The 15,225-nt window shown below is 42.6% G+C and overlaps 1 long non-coding RNA gene across 2 annotated transcripts in view; it reads left to right on the forward strand.

Moving 5' to 3' along the window:
• Positions 1–3,426: 3,426 nt before the first annotated feature.
• The window catches only part of LOC134807125 (uncharacterized), a 38,705-nt gene continuing 26,906 nt past the window's right edge, over positions 3,427–15,225 (forward strand). Inside the window, exons 1-2 of one of the 2 annotated variants that reach the window (XR_010146774.1) lie at positions 3,427–3,836; positions 9,932–10,069. This is a non-coding gene — a long non-coding RNA (uncharacterized LOC134807125). The remainder of the gene's footprint in view (positions 3,837–9,931; positions 10,070–15,225) is intronic. The other variant, XR_010146773.1, reaches the window with a different exon arrangement.

Here is a 15,225-nt window from a genome sequence, read left to right on the forward strand (position 1 = left end):
GAGAGAAGGTGAAGAAAGCAATAGCCCAGAGTGAAACCAAATATAGAAGGAACTGATTGAAGGTGAGGAGAGAAAATGGAGCCCATATTGAAAGGGTAGTAGCTCAGGTGGTCTCAGCAGTGAGAGAGGATGAGAGATTTGAACTGGTGCCACTGAAGTTAGGATGACTGAGGCCAAGTCTGAGCACCAGAGGTTTAAATTTGTGTACCTGCGGATTTTTGCCAGATAAGGCCAGATTCCCAAAGGAAACAAGGTGCCTGGACATTGACTTGGTCTAATGTTCATTCTCCAATGACCTATTGGCGAACACCCAAAGGGTAAAGGAAGAAATGGGAAGATGATTTTTCTAACAGTGGACAATTAGAGACAAGTACACAGTCACAAACCTGAACATGTTGGCCATTTACATTTTTGCTATATCTTTAGATATTTACTTAACTTAAAATTGTTTCTGATGATCAGTCAGAAAGGGAATAAATAAAAGACAATCTTTACTTCCTCTAACTTGTCAATTCCTTGAATTTGTTATTATTCCATCTAGGCCTAGATAAATAATACCTGTAATCAGAATGTTTCCTTTGGGGTAATTTCAAAAATTCCATAAAAATAGAGCAATTGTAACACAGCTCAAAAACACTGAAAGTTTCTTAAATTGGCATCAGTATCCAAGTGTTTGACAAACTGAATTTTCTTCCTGCTTTGGACCGGAAAGTTGGGTGGTCTATGAAGACCCTGTCATTTTCCGTGAACGTTAGGAACAACCATTCAATTTTCTGCTTTCTCTTAAATGTGATTTGTGGCTGTCTCTTTACTATATACCTCAGTGAAATCAAATAACCCTAATTTAGATAAATATACTAGCCTAGACCATGATTTTCACTGGAACTGAAGATAGACTATTCTATATTATTATTTGAAGATGTGAAACGGCACACGTAAACAAAATGTGCATCCTAAGTGTTGCACAGTGAGAAACGACACTGTATTCACAGCAGAGGACATTCTGGTTTCCCGGTAAAAAGACTGCATTTTAAGGACTCGAGTCACACAGAGTCTGCTGCTTGCATAAATTTTTCAGTACCCAAATGGTGGTGAAAAAGGAATAATCTGGACATTTACAAGGTGGCTCTGGACATTTCTTATTTAACTAGATTTTCTTTTCTTACAGCCTAGGAATAGGAAAGTTAATTGCGTTCTAAACTGGGCTGTATTCCAGTGGGGTGAGAGGTCATGACTTCTCTAACATTTGTCATATAAACCACAGAAAAGGATACACTAGGCCAGGCGAGATGGCTCACGCCTGTAATCCCAGCCAGGAAAAGCAGATTATTTGAGACCAAGAGTTCGAGACCAGCCTGACCAATGTGGTGAAACCCTGTCTCTACTAAAAATACAAAAGTTAGCCGAGCGTGGTGGCACATACCTATAATCCCAGCTACTCGGGAGGCTGAGGCGGGAGAATCACTTGAACCCAGGAGGCGAAGGTTGCAGTGAGCCAAGATCTCACCACAGCACTCCAGTCCAGATGACAAAACGAGACTCTGTTTCAAAAAAATAAAAAAAAAAAGGAAAGCGTACCCTGAGATAGCTTTATTATTAGAGGATATAGTGGGAAATGGACTAATTTCTATAGGTTTGGAACAAATTAAAATAAGAGCACTTCTTTTGGCAGATAAAAGTAAGCCAAAGTTTCAGGTAATGATGATATAATATAAAAGCGCCTTCTAAAATGGAAAGTCTTTACCGGCAAGATAAAACATAAAGTGTTTTTTATTCGTTGAAATTGTTTTTCTCTATTATTGGACAATGAACAACCTGTGCTTTGGAGAATCTTTTGTTGGTAGATAGAGAAGACTAGTGCTCAGGAGGTTTTATTGGAGAGATCCAGGAAACCATTTCCTCTATATGACAATGTGCCCCTATCACAAATGCCTCAAAATCCACAGCTGGAAATATTCAAGCCAGCAAACAGCTAGTGAATGGCACAGCTGCACACTGAGGTGGGACTCTGCGTGTCCTCTCTCAGCAGCCACCAAGACTAGAACGGACGCTCACTAGACAGCCCACAGGGGAGAGCTGCCATCTCAGCTGCAGAGCTCTCTCAGGACAACACACTGAGCTGCAGCTTCTAATGAGCAAATCGATGGCTTTCCTGACAAAACTGGACAGACGTCTTATGGGGGACGGTGAAGGGGTCCAGTGTCGTCGGCCACAAGAGATTGTTTCCACAGTCTCCTGCTTTATCCTAATATTTCTGCCAAACTTGCATTCTAACTAATAATATAACTTTTTAATTATTAAAAATGTATATATTCTCTAAAACCTCAAGTAAATTTCATTCTCAGAGATGAGATATATCTCTTTTTTTCCACAGTTACGTTTCTTTTTTTTAAAAGGAAACCCATTACCCCTTGATTTTCCAAAATTATCATGATGAAATCGAAATCTATAAATGTATAGGTGCTAAGTGAACGTGTATATGTACAATCTCCAAAGAAAAAAATAAAGTTCTTAAAGGACTGAAATAAGCAAAGCATGTTCTTAGTTCCCTGCCTGTTCCATTCTGAACCGAAAACCCCAGTCAACTTCTTTTCTTACGAATTTCGCTGAATCTGGCTTGAATGGACATTTCTCTTCTGAATGAAGACTTCGACGATGGATGAGTCAGCATTTCATGTGACTAATTGAATGCCACTTAGCAGACACGGGGGTTCAGAATAACAATGTCTCGCAATCAGCGCGCTACTCCAAACTCAAAATCCATTTCGGAGAGCAAGTTGTACGCGCGCGAGACTCAGCAGGCAGAGAAACCATCAGCCGCCATCACCACTGGCACATCGTCTGCTTCCTAATTACACCATAATTAGATCAGGGATAATCACCTTGATTTCTATTATTATTGCTGAATCTTAGAATCATAATGTTAGAAGGAAATTTCATGCTCATCAATTTTAACATCCTTATTCAGAGAAGGTAAGAGAGACCAGGGAGTTTAAGTGACCTGTCCAAGTTAAGATTGCACAGATATTTATTAATACGATTTAAATTAATTAGATCCCTAAATAATGAATGTACTTAATTGGGAACCAGTATTTTGACTGTAGACTATCCACATGCACCTATGTATTGGCCTGTGCAGAGGGAACACCAGCGATTTTCTGTTTTTCTGGCATGCTCCCATCATGCACCGTCTGGTCCCTCAAATTGCTATTTATGCGCTTCTTTCTATTTTAATCCTGCGCACTTCTATTGCAGGGTAGGCTCAGCGAACAGCCGTGCCTCTATTGCATGTTTTACTCTCGGAGTCTCTGTGCAGCGCCTTAACCCTGATGGAAACTTAAGAATCCTGCGTTCAATGAATAGTGAACTCTGTGGTTGTGACATCAGCTCTGGGTCCCAGTCTACATTCCGCGGTAGCCTGGCTCCAACATCCCAGGGAATTGTGTCACTCCCATTGAGCAGGTGTGGGGGCCTCTCCCACATGGTCCAGGTCCACCACTCTGTCAAAGGTCGCACAGCCCAGACAAAAACAGGACACAGCAGTGTGTGAATGAGCCGGGCTTTCTCCTTCCCTCCACGTAATAAAAGGTGCCTGAGGTTGTTGAAACACAGTCCATTTCTCCTGGGAATGACAAGAATTTGAGGGATGCTGACTTTCAAGGAATACTGCATGACAGGCATCAAGATAAACCTGATGAAGAAAACATAGGCCAGAATCTCGGAATCGGGAGCAAAGTAATACAGCTTCGGGGACAGGCACGTAATGAGGTCATGATGTAGCAGACTCCCTGCAGGACTGGCGGCCCCTGTTCCCTGGGCTGTTCTGGCTCTTTCAGGTGAGAGAGAAGGATACAGACAGGAAATGGCACTTCCTAGAAGGGCAACCCTCTGTTCCTGGGGTGTGTGGCATCTTCCAGCGTTGGGTCTGAGGTTCTAGGTAAGCCTTTACCTCAAAGACAGCCACATATTGCTTTCTCAGTTGAGGCCTCCCACGAGGCTGAGAACTGCAATGATTTTTGCAAATATGTCAGTCATTTGGATGGTATTTTAACAGGCTGTTAGTGGAGGGTAGGTAAACCAATGTCTAAATGAAAAGGGAAACTCTTGCTGCTATTTTTAAAGAGATGTTTCCTGAACAGATTCTGCCCGGCTTGCCCAGGAGGGCTAGCCTGGATCCACGCTCCTCAACCTGCTCCTCCTCAGTAAAAATGTTGAGAGAGGTTTATTTTTTTTATGATTGGCCATATGGCTCTATTAAGTTCAGAATCAAAGATATATTTTTTGACTTATCCATAAGAAGCATAAGAAATTTAAATAGGGGCCAGGCGCGTTGGCTCACGCCTGTAATCCCAGCACTTTGGGAGGCCGAGGCGGGTGGATCACGAGGTCAGGAGATCGAGACCATCCTGGCTAACACGGTGAAACGCCGTCTCTACTAAAAATACAAAAAATTAGCCAGGTGTGGTGGCGGGCGCCTGTGGTCCCAGCTATTTGGGAGGCTGAGGCAGGAGGAGAATGGCGTGAACCCGGGAAGCGGAGCTTGCAGTGAGCCGAGATCAGGCCACTGCACTCCAGCCTGGGTGACAGAGTGAGACTCCGTCTCAAAAAAATAAAATAAAATAAAATAAGAAATTTAAATAATACTTAGGTGTTTTAGGTTAAGACTCTGTCCATTTTGCATAAAAAAGGTTCACCTGAGTGTTTTATTGTAGGTAAAATCTTTTTTTTCAGTAGCAAAATATTTAACGGGGTGGGACAATATTATCATGGATTTCTTTTGTTTAATCTGAAAACATAGTTTCACCCTTGCTACCATGATACTTCAGTCCATGCTAGATAGTTAGAAATGGCCAGTGCAGAAACATCTTCTCAGGATGCCTTTGGCTTGAGATCTCTCCAGTGAGTCAGTTTTCATGCTGATCATTTTCAACTTTCTCTTTCTCATCTAATTAGTTTTACTCAAACATTAATATCAATCCTAGCCACTAGACAAACACAATTTGGTACAGTGTAGACCTTGATGATTGAAAATATATTAATTTCTCAAATGTTGAGCTCTCCTTGGTTATTAGGATTCAATTCATTAAGCTGGCAGCCACCTCCATAGGCTTTCTGAATGGACTAGCCACGAGATAACATGTGCGTCCTGAGGTAGGAGATGGGGAGACATTGGGGTAGTTACAGAAAAGAGGTCAGCTACCTTCAACAGATGCTTCCAGACTTTCAACAGCAAGTTAACTCACTCTGGGATATACCAAGAGCCTTTGAGGGGCTGCAGAAATAAACTCAGATACAGGAACACCGAGTGGGATAGGTGGGAATGGCTGTGGCAGTGCATTTATGGCTTCAGTGCAGGGACACAAACACAGGAAGAGCCCCCATGGCCCTCACTGGGAAAGACGGGCTCACTCGTTGCACGTGAGCACTGCAGACCAACAGCATCACAGAAAGGAGGCTCTCCTGCCGTACTTGTGACACACGTCTTAAAGATACCCCAAGAGAACTGAATAAAGCTCTATCATGAGATCCTTCTGAGGAGAGAATAAAAAGGAAATATGTATTTTACTTGTGTACATGGAATTTCCTTTTAATTAAAATCCTTGGTGATTTTAAAATATCAGGTTCCTAGGAGGGTGGCTGTGCGTGACTCGGCTCACGCTGCTGCCGTGGGCTCCTGGGCGCTGGAAGAGCACTTTCAGGTGAAACATCCGAGAGCCGAAGGTTCCAATCCCAATCATTTTTTGTTTTGTGCAGCCCGTGGCTCTGCCTTTAGTCCCTGTTCACGTCTCAAAATGGATAATGAGTGGCTTTCCCCTTCATTCATTTGTAGCAAAGATGTAATAAATTATTGAAATCGGGGGAACTGTACCACTTCATTTGTACTCCCCAGGGGCAGATGCTAGGTGCTGAAAGTACACAAGCATTTTCTTATTGTATTCACATGAAGCATTTGTCATTCTCTGTAAGTACACATTGGAGGAGACATTGCTGCTAATTCCATATTGAAGTGGGTAATACAACCAATGACCAAGTAACCTCGGCAAAGCAGAGACAGCTAGAGTGGGAAGAGTCTTCTCTTCTTGGAAGGAATTTGCAAGGAAGACAGGTCCAAAATTAAGATGAGGAAACGGCCTGCATTTCTGAGGGCTTTATTTGCTTTTTTTTTTTGTTTTAAATCATTGCTGGTTCTACAGGTTTCCCTGTTGGAATTGCCCTTTGGGACTCTCAGGTCTGGATAGTTCTCTGAGGCTGATGAGCCTGCTGGGTGGTGGCAGCCTGGTGCCCCTGGTGCAGGCAGCCGAAGAACTGGAATCTGACTCAGGGGCAGAGAGATGGGTTAGTGGGTGAACCCAACATCTCTGCTCACTGTTGGTCCTTGAAGCTTTTCTTCATCTTATCATGGGGACCTCAACGAGGAAGGTGCCCAAGGCAAGGATGGTGGTGGGGGACCTGAGTGCCATCCCCACTTCTGGATCCAGTGTTCAAACACCCACAGTGGTGACATCATCTCTGCATCTGTACAGTGCACGGGGTGTGTGGTTAGAGCAGGAGTTGGAAGGAACGGGGAGGGAACAGTCATAGCTTCCAGTCCCATCTGCTTCTTGTCTCTATGCCCAGAACCTGACCCTGGAACAGGACTGAGCAGGTGCCTGTGTGCACAGAAGATCTTGCGTGAGTCCTCTGGTACCATGTTTGCTGCACGAATGTCTGAGACACCTCACAGTCGCTTGGTTCAGCCTCTCCCTCCTCTCTCTGCTGGGGAACACCATCCCTCATCACTGGAAGAAATTACAAGGATTGTGTAAACAATTACAAGTATTCTACAAACAGTGAGCATGCTGGTTTGGCCCATCTATTTGTAAGAAAAAACATGGGGTTTTATGGCAATGAGTTACAGCTCTGAACTCCTGGCACAATCACAAATATCCTCAGCACAAAACACCAAGTGTATGTCTCCCTTCTGTCCTAAAAGGGTAGTGTGTGCAACTCATTGATGGGGCTCCCATTTCATTTTTGAAAGATCTGCTCACTGATAATACCAGTGAGATTGTTTTAATCAAGATCTATGACATACAAATAAACTGTTGTTTCAAAAGCATCTAGCGGCCAATTGCTGATCATCCAAGTGACAAAAAGCTATCTACTTCATTCCTAATTATTACTGCACACTGCTCAAAAGCATCTCTCAATCCGTTACCAATTTTATCCTTGACTCCTGATGAAACACAAATCCCTTTGATCAGGTTATCACATGGCATAGGTGAAATGGTGGTTGCTTCAGAGGAAATAATTTAATTCAAGTACTTTGCAGTTTGCTAGGTGCCCTGGGGCATAGTATTCTTTGGGCCTCCTAAGGTTCTGATGGTGATGAACTGATTTAACGTATAGAATAGTTTTTAAACGTGAAGTGCTACAGGGACCACTATGCAGGGAGCTGAAGGGCTATTGAGCTGGACACTTGAGCATTGGCTGCATTGAATGATAAATATTGCACAATATTTCTCTTCCTCAAAATAGAAAATGACAATGGAAAACTTTTAATAATGTCAACATTGGTGACTAGAAATACATATGTGCCTCCTTATGAAAGCAGGGGTGGTGACTGAATAGAATTGTTTTGTTTTTAGAGAACGATGTTTTTCTTTTTGTTTTTTCTTCTTTTATAGTATTTTACTTAAAAATCCAAGTAATAGTATTCTACTGTATTGCCTTGAAGAAGCAAATTGAGAAAAGTCAGAACACTTATGTATTTTTATTTAAAATACATTTTATTAAAATACAATGCAACAAAAGCATACTAGAAATTGCATGTCAGCAATAAAATAACCAGGTTCTTAGAAGGGCGGCCTAAGTCAGCTCTACAGATTCTCACCTTTGCTGATTTAGCCGCATGGAACCTAATTAATGGGTAGATTATACATTTGCTCAACAAGTATTAATGGAGGCACTTGAATGAACTGACAGGGCCCAGCCTTATGCAGTGGTCCTCAAAGGCTTGTTCATGTCTTGATTTGGACATCAAAAGAGAAGGCCGTCGCAGGAAATCAGAGACCTTGAGCCTTTACATGTCCACCTCCGAGACTAGACGTCAACTGCCTGCTAGAAATAGTGGCGTGAGGAATGCGAAAGGGAGAAGTTGTTTGAAGGATCTCAGACTCCATGCCGTGTACTTTGAAGATGAGCTTTAGAAATTGCACATCAATAGTTACTGCAGAAGGAGCGATAGGAACTGAGAACATCTCACGCGGCTTAGTGCGACCGATAAACACCAGCTGAAGCTTGTGTCCTGCACAACAAACCTTATTTGCTGATCTCTGAAGGTGCAAAGCAGGGCACTACTGCTCAGCAGCCACTGATGACGGTGAGGAAGGCAGAATGGCATTGGTGACATCTGCGTCCAGCAGGCCAGGCTCCAGAGATTCATGGTCCCAAGTGCAGATCCAAGTCCAGACGCTTGTATGAAGCCTGCTCCCCGCTGCTGGGAAATCCCAAACTTAATTTTGCAGGCCTCCGAGATTTAGATAAGCGTTTGTTTATTTCAAGTAGCATCCTTAAGTCTGTACTCTGATCGGCACTACAAATATTTTACCAGACAATGATACGCTGTGTTTAAGTTGCATGTAAACACTGTGGAATCCATATTTATTTTAGTTTATTTCTTCCATTTGTTGATAGAGTGATGCAATAGGAAGATTCCTTCTTAAGAGGAAAAAAAATCTTTGAATTTATTTTTATAACTTTAAATTAAGTCCACTTTAATAGAAACAATACCTTATTTAAAACCGTAAGTTATTCTTTGTAAAAATATCCTTCTCTTCATTTTCAAGCAATTGATATTACACACGAGGAGATCTCAAGTTAAACTTTTATTCCAAGAAATGAACTGAAGGGTTATTTAGTTTATTTTAGTTATTTGCTGTTACGTACTATGTGCCTCTGTTTCTAAATCATGATTGCTGCCTACAGATAGAAATATTTATTATAAACTAAGCAATAAGCTGCACAATTTGACCCATTTTGATTTTATGTATCTATTGGAAATGAATGGGATATACTGCCTAATTTGGAGGAAAGCTTGCTGATTAAATTCTAGTAATAGGGACTAGTCAGGCACTAAGAATAATAGTCTATGATAAATATAGAAGAAACAACAATTTTAAAATCACTGGAAGTAAGTTAGTCTTAGTCATTTTTAAAAGGATACCACTAACATCAATTTCTAGTTTGTTGATTATGTCAAAGCAGTTTCCTGTGTCATTGTTGATCTCTTTAGAAAAATAAAGGAAAAAACCGATGTCAGGATATATTTTCAAAGGTAAATTATTTCCTTAATATTTTTGTCTCTTGGCCAGGCACAGCGGCTCACACCTATAATCCAAGCACTTTGGGAGGCAGAGGCAGCCAGATCACCTGAGCTCAGGAGTTCAAGGCCAGCCTGGCCAACATGGTGAAACTCTGTCTCTACTAAAAATACAAAAATTAGCTGAGCATAGTGGTGGGCGCCTGTAATCCCAGCTACTCAGGAGGCTGAGGCAGGAGAATAGCATGAAGCCGGGAGGCAGAGGTTGCAGTGAGCCGAGACAGTGCCATCGCACTGCATCCTGAGCAAGAGCGAAACTCCGTCTCAAAAAATATATGTGTGTGTGTGCATGTGTGTGTGTGTATGTGTGTGTGTGTGTATATACGTATATATATACACATACATATGTCTTTTACTTTTTACCCCATATTAAGCATCCACATTTTAATATGTCAGACAGAATATTGAATGCTTTTAGTTTTTTTCACTTTCTCTAACCCCTACATAAAGAAAAATATCTGCTTTTTGTAATACCTTTATATGTTCAGGGTAAAATAATTATTTAGTTCCAATCATCTTTGTACACAAAGATTTATATGTTAACAAGCTGAATTCCTTCTTCATCTGCAGGACTGCACAGTGTATCTGAGAGAGGATTTTCAGGAGGCCAGAAAATCAAGCTGGAGGGATTCTCAGCGTGTTGGGCGATTGCTACCTGTTTTGAGTCAGACCATTGCCACGTCCTTTTCCCCACCTTGGAGACTTCAGGTAAATTGCTAAATTTCAGGTAAATTGCTAAAATTGTGCTCCATAAGACTTTTCCTACCAGGAAACTGGTAGATTTAATTAACAGGGATCCATAAGGAGATTCTATTCTCACTGGTTTGTGTTTTGAATCTGATGTCCAGTATTAGAGAATCATATTTCTACACTTTTAGGAAGCTAAGCTAAACAAGTTTGGAGGATCTTATTTATCCATTGTTTAAGAGGGTTTCCAGTCAGCCAAGTGTTCAAATCAGGACAGTGAGAAGAGGCAGTGCTGAGGAGTACCCCAGGGGTCAAAGTTTGCATCCTGGCTGGCACTGTGCGTTCGAAATCAGGACCAAAAGACAGCTCTGTGTTGGAATGAAATGTCACTTGGACATTTTATATACTTTATCATATAGAGTTTCATATTATGCATCCTAATGCATAGAGATGGAGGTAGTCAAAGCAACATATTTTTGTAAGTATTTCTATTTCTGTGTTGAAACAGAGTGTTATGAGTCTTAGTAGTGGTAGTATTAGGCTGAGAGTGAGCCGGCAGAAGGTGTGCTAGTCAAGTCTCTTTGGTTGCATATAACTCAAACCAGATCATGTAATGGTTAGCAAAGGAATGGGTCAAGAGAGGCACTGACTATAGGGACAATCAGATGCCAACAGGAATGAGCTGCTGATTACTCAGATTTTGACTTCTGGGTTGGATTTTCTGTAAAACTACATTGGTTCATAGCTGCCAACATCTCTGGACTCCTAAAAGGACCTTTTTTGGGGGATGGAATCTCACTCTGTCACCCAGGCTGGATCTCTGCTCACTACAGCCTCCACATCCTGGGTTCAAGCAATTCTCCTGCCTCAGCCTCCTGAGTAGCGGAGACTACAGGCATGCGCCACAACACCTGGCTAATTTTTTTTTTTTTAATTTTAATAGAGAAGGGATTTCGCCACGTTGGCCATGCTGGCCTCGAACTCCTGACCTCAAGTGATCCACCCGCCTTGGCCTCCCAAAGTGCTGGGATTATAGGCGTGAGCCACCACACCTGGCCAGGACTTCTGAGTTTCAATTTGGAAATTTCAGAAAATCACAGGGCAGCTTCCCACTGGGACATGGCCCTGTGGCCCCTGCAGTGGACAGCTACCTTGGGGAGAGGGGCTGTTACTGCTCTGTTGTATGAAGTGCTTACCTTTCCTCCAATTACTATAGCCAGACACGGGGACAGCAGAGGGTGAGGTGGAGGGTTGACTAGTCCAGTCCGGGATACCAGGACACCCTTGTGAGAAGGGGAGCCACTCCCTCTATTTCTCTCTGCAGCATATCAGAATGTCACTCATCTCCCACCACGCTTACCCAGGATTCACCATGCAGCTTTCTTGCTCCTGGCCTTGCTTGAGCGCTCTCTGGCCTCAATATGCTCAGTGCAGAGCATTAACCCCCATCTTCCAAGTCTTGACCATGCAATCATAAGAGACATGGAGAACCTACCATGAGCCAGACACTTTTTCTACCCGTTTCTGTGCAATACCTCATTTTGGTTTTACAACATTCCTTCTGGGTAGGATGCACAGTTTATTTACATTTTATAGATAAAATTATTGAGGTGTCAAAAGGCTGAGTGGTTTTCCCAAAGCTACAACCTTGTACATTTTGGAGACAGGCCTGAAACTTTGTTGGAGGGGTTCAGAGCCCACCTCCTTCTCTTCAGCATCACTATGCACCACGGCTGGGCCAGCCCTGGTCTTGAGTCTCGTAGAAGGTCTCTATTTGCATTAAATGCTAACAAGAAGCCATCATAGAAGATCCTCCTTCTGTTGGTTTCTTTTCTGCTGGACTCTGGCATAGTAAAAAATTCACACACAACTCATTTTGAAAAACCAAATGAAACAAAACAAAGGTCCTCTTAGTCATAGCATCAAAACTGAAAGTTAGTGAAGGGCTTAGAAATTCACCCTGACTTTACACAGGAGGTAATAGCCACTGGGAAAACTGAGTAACTCCCCTTCCACCCACACCAGATGGTTTCTGGTGGAGCCAGGACAGCGCTCCTGCCCCAGGACCTCAGGACGAGGACGAAGTCCTGGGCTCTGTGGGAACACAGCATAGGATAATTCTCACAGCTGGGTGGGCCTGGGAGGCAGGAGGGAGATGTGTGCTGAGGGCCACCTGCCAGATTTAGAGATGGAGCACGGATGGATTGAGAAGAGGTTCTGAGACATTGCTCTAAGGATCCGGCATAGACAAATAGACCCTCCTTGGAAAGATGAGTGGCCCCGGGGTTGTCCCCAAATCTCTGGACCAGCCCAAGCCTATGACTCCCTGCACAAGGGCACCTGCTCTCACTGCCCAAGGATCTCTGGACTTTCTCCTCCAAAGACCTGCTCCTGGAACACAGAGCCCCTCTTCTCCTTCGTATTGGGACCCGCCTGGCCTCACACTAGGAATGTCCCCTGGACAGCAGTTTGAAGGCCCTATGCTCACTCACTGCACTAAGGATTCTTGAGCGATGGGCGACTTGGTCGACACACAGCCCGGGCCCACTGTGCGGAATTGCGTCGAGTAAGCTTCTCCCTAGGGCAGAGCCCCTGCCTGTCCTTGCCGCCCCCGTCCTGTTCTCGTCCCTCTATCCTCCAACCCTCCCCAAGGCCCTTTCTCCCCCTACTTCAAGGCTGGGGCCCTTTTCCGAGCACTTTGCTCATTGCAAAACATAACCAAATTAAACAAAACAAAGCCCATTTTGGTTTGGGCCTCTAATGTTCTCCTAAATGCTCTCTGATTTTCCATTTGAACCTTAATTTTTCTCAGCCTATTTCTGCAATAAATTATCACTGTGTTTTGAGAAAGTGATAGATTTTGAACCCTTTGGCCCACATTCTTTAATGAATCCTCTTTTAGATTGTAGAGTTTCATCTGAGCTTCCCAACCTTAACTCCTCACTCCCCGCCTCACCCCATAGGGAAGTTAGAAGGATCCGAAGAAGTGGGTTCCTATCAGAGAGTCTGGCGTCTCCACTGTGGACATGCCACTTAACATCACCTGACCTCTGGATGAATCAAGTCAGTCAGCTTAGCAGGCTCTAAAACCCCTTTAATTCAAAAACTTGGAGCCTGTATTTTCTTTTCCTTAGGTGCCCATGATTTTTTTTAAAAATAGGGATTCTAGTTTTCCATCCAAGACCCTTGCACCCTTCAGTACACTTAGTGTGGGGTACACTTTCCAGACCCGGTCTCCAGGTGCTGTCTGCTTCTCCAGTCATGTTAGCCTGAAACGGCGACCGATTCCTGTGCACACTTCGGCTCCCCAGGCCAGAATGCTGTCACTCTGGGGAGGAATTATGGTTTCACTTTTTGCTTCATTCCTGCTGTAGAGAACAGGCACCCAGCAAAGTCCAGAGTAAACAGACACTGTTTCACGTGCAGCAGATGGAAGTCTTTATCCATGATTACTTTTTCCTATGTCTTTCATGTCCCCCTGTTTTTTTGACGCCTCCCACTTTTCCCTTTTAAATACTCTGGGTGATGGTTAAAGGCAAGATGACTGCTGGGTTATTCGTCACACCGGAAGCAAGAAAAAGTTACATGCAGGCAAAGGAGCTGGATGCAGGATCTCATCTGAAGGACAAGATCACTTAGCCATGCACAGGCAAGAAAGAACTGAATGTTTCTGAATAGAGGAAACGTTAGTCCCGGATTTCAACCGAGAGAAGGAATGCTGAGTGTTCTTGACAGCGAGGGCTTCGGCAGGGGTGACACGCCTTTGATTTAGAATGGCTAGCACATACCCACATGCACACATGACCTTCTGCCTTAGTTTCAGGATATGGAAACTTCTTAACAGAATTGTGGGTACAGCTGCATTTACACATATTTACTGGGCACTTATCACATATAGCAAAATATCCTGAAGAGTAAATTACAATCCTCTCCCATCTTGAAGGCACTTATGAAATTCTGTCTGTATTTACACTTTCATTAGGGTTAGTGAGCAGCAATGTGTTGCTGATAATTCTAATGTTGCTCCTGGAAGTGTGTTATTTTAAGAGATTCACATCCTCCATGTGGGGTTGGAAACATCTGTTCAGAACAGAACGTATCAGTTAAGATTATATTTTGCTCCTCCCAGTTTGAGTCCAGATGGTTACATCTACGCGCTATGTACTACAAGTTTCAATTATCTACTGTAATTTAATTTCTTTTCTTTTGTATGTCTAATGAAGCTAATATTTAAAATAACTCCTAATATATTTCTAATGTGCTAAAAGCTAAAGGTCCTTAAGTGTGTGCGTATGTGTGTGTGTGTGTCTGTTAAAATGTTGTAAGATTACTAGATGCTAAGAATGCCATTTTTAGGCCAGGCGCGGTGGCTCACTCCTATAATCCCAGCACTTTGGGAGGCCTAGGCAAGCGGATCACTTGAGATCAGGAGTTCAAGACTAGTCCGGCCAACATGGTGACACCTGATCTCTACTAAAAATTCAAAAATTAGTGGGGTGTGGTGGTGCACGCCTGTGATCCCAGCTACTCTGGAGGCTGAGGTAGGAGAATCGCTTGAACCTGGGAGGAGGAAGTTGCAGTGAGTTGAGATTTTGCCACTGCACTCCAGCCTGGATGATAGAGACACTGTCTCTAAAATAATTAAATGAATGAATGAATAAATAAATACATATTTGTAAAATGCTGTAAGATTACTGTTAAAACGTGTATAAAGCATATTATTAAAGGAAAGGTAAACATTCCCTCCGAGTGGATTTTCTAAATCCAAACAAAGTGAACTTCATCAGAAATAATAGCTTCAAGAAAGAAAATCATTTAAAATGGTGATGAATTGTTATTTAATTCAACAAAATAATACATAGTCCATCATAGAAACATATAATAAAGCGAATTTCTCATTGATCACTATTTTGAGAAAAGTGACAAAGCTATTCAAATGAATAAAAAGTATGTGAATTTTCAGGTAATTTTGTGGGAGAAAGGATGTTTCAGGATGCTTTAGAACATTGATCTCCAAATGTTTGTCACTGTTCTATCCTGTTGTTTTGCAAAATGCAAACTCTCAGTCATTTTTAACGGACATACAAAATTTTTCTTCATATGCTGAAATAGTTGCAAATGACGCAAATTTCAGGATACTATGGACAGATAAAAATGAAACTATGAACTTGTTCTAC

The sequence above is a fragment of the Pan troglodytes genome, chromosome 8, assembly GCF_028858775.2.
Source record: "Pan troglodytes isolate AG18354 chromosome 8, NHGRI_mPanTro3-v2.0_pri, whole genome shotgun sequence".
Lineage (NCBI taxonomy): Eukaryota > Metazoa > Chordata > Mammalia > Primates > Hominidae > Pan > Pan troglodytes.